The sequence below is a fragment of the Mesoplodon mirus genome, assembly GCF_964341445.2.
Source record: "Mesoplodon mirus genome assembly, contig: SUPER_3_unloc_2, whole genome shotgun sequence".
NCBI classification, from domain to species: domain Eukaryota; kingdom Metazoa; phylum Chordata; class Mammalia; order Artiodactyla; family Ziphiidae; genus Mesoplodon; species Mesoplodon mirus.
Genome location: NW_028295808.1, coordinates 682,002 through 683,463, shown reverse-complemented (window position 1 = coordinate 683,463; position 1,462 = coordinate 682,002). Strand labels below are relative to the sequence as shown.

The window sequence follows — 1,462 nt, the reverse complement described above, 5'->3', positions numbered from 1 at the left end:
GTGCCCTGAGGTGGCCGGGGCCACGCCTGCAGCTTTTGCTGGGGGGCACGGAATCCAACTGGACTCCCACAAGCCCGATACCATGCCCGATGTGGCCACTGCAAAAGCAAAACCTACTACAGAGCTCGACAAAGCGTCAGCATCGCAGTCAACGACAAAGGTGGAGACAGCAGGGGTGGCAGGAGGCACCGCAGCGGGTGCTTTGAGCACGGCAGTGATCAAGTCTCCTGCCACTGAAGAGCGGAGCATGGCCGTAGCAGCCACAGCCAGCGACGGGCCCGGAGGAAGCAAAACCAACAGAGCCACTGGGGACACTGCCACAACATCTCTGAGGAGCGGGAAAACGGCCTTGGCAGGTGCTGAGAACAATTCAGAGTATGCTTCCAGCACGTCCACCAGCCTCTCCCCAGGGGCCGGCATGACTGTGGTCGGAGCAGAACCTACCAGCAAGACTGTCAAAGCAAGAGCCGACAAGGACGATGAGGGGACCCTCGTCTCAAGCTTGCCACAGGAAGGCAAAGTGAGCGAACAGGATGGCAGCTCACAGAGAGTGTCCCAGGCCCGCAAGGGAAGAAGGGAGAGGAGGGAGCACTGGGGAGAGGACAGAGCTCTGACGAGCCCCAAGCTCTGCAGTTCCGTGGAAAGCCACCACAAGGCAGCGGGGAGCAAGACAATCCCCAAAGCAGCTGGCCCGTGCTCAGGCGGCCGCAGAGCCACTAGAGAGGACCAAAAGGCCAAAGGCCACGGCAGCCCGGGGGGCAGCGTGCAGGGCACTGCTCCCAAAGGCATCAGCCGTGCTCCTATCACCAGTGAGTCCAAGACCTCGCACAAATCGGGCAGGAGCTTATCTCCAGCGCGTTCAGGTCCCACCACCAACATACTCAGCAGGATAAGCTCTTTCTTCAGGAATGTGAGAGCCAGACTTACAAAAAAGACAGTGGCCTCATCACGAAATAAACATGGGGGCATCCTGGCGGAGCCAGTGGAAGGGACCCGAGTGGAGGCCATGACAGAGACAGCAGAGAGTGGCCAGGGCCTGGAAATCACCGGTGTGACATCTGAGACCATGGAGCCAGTGACCGTTGAAGCCCATCAATAGGACCTAGAGCTGGGAGCTGCAGAGGGGACCAGGGCTCTGGGAAATACCCCTGGAGAGCCCATTTCAGCTTCCTTACTGCAATTTAAATAAAAAAAAACATACAGTCTGAGAACGCAGGCAGTGTTTTGTCTGAATTTCTAGGTCCCGAAGCCCAGCCGTAGCCTCACAGTGGATTCTGTGATGTCAGCTGTGCCACAGTCTGAGACCCAGTGTCCAGGCAAGGGCAGCCCCACCTCACACGCATGCTCAGCGCCAACAGCACTGCTCCATCTGGCTTCCACTCCTTTCTGGCTTTGCCCCCCAGGGCCATGGCTCAAAGTCAGACTATGGTCTGGGAAGCTCTCCTTCACTATTCCGCTATTC

The 1,462-nt window shown here is 58.3% G+C and overlaps 1 protein-coding gene across 1 annotated transcript in view; it reads left to right on the top strand.

Annotated features, from left to right (window-relative positions):
• LOC309801692 (Golgi-associated RAB2 interactor protein 4-like) overlaps positions 1-1,462 on the top strand; it is a gene marked incomplete at both ends in the record, with an annotated part of 39,565 nt that overhangs the window by 683 nt on the left and 37,420 nt on the right. The window lies entirely within an intron of this gene.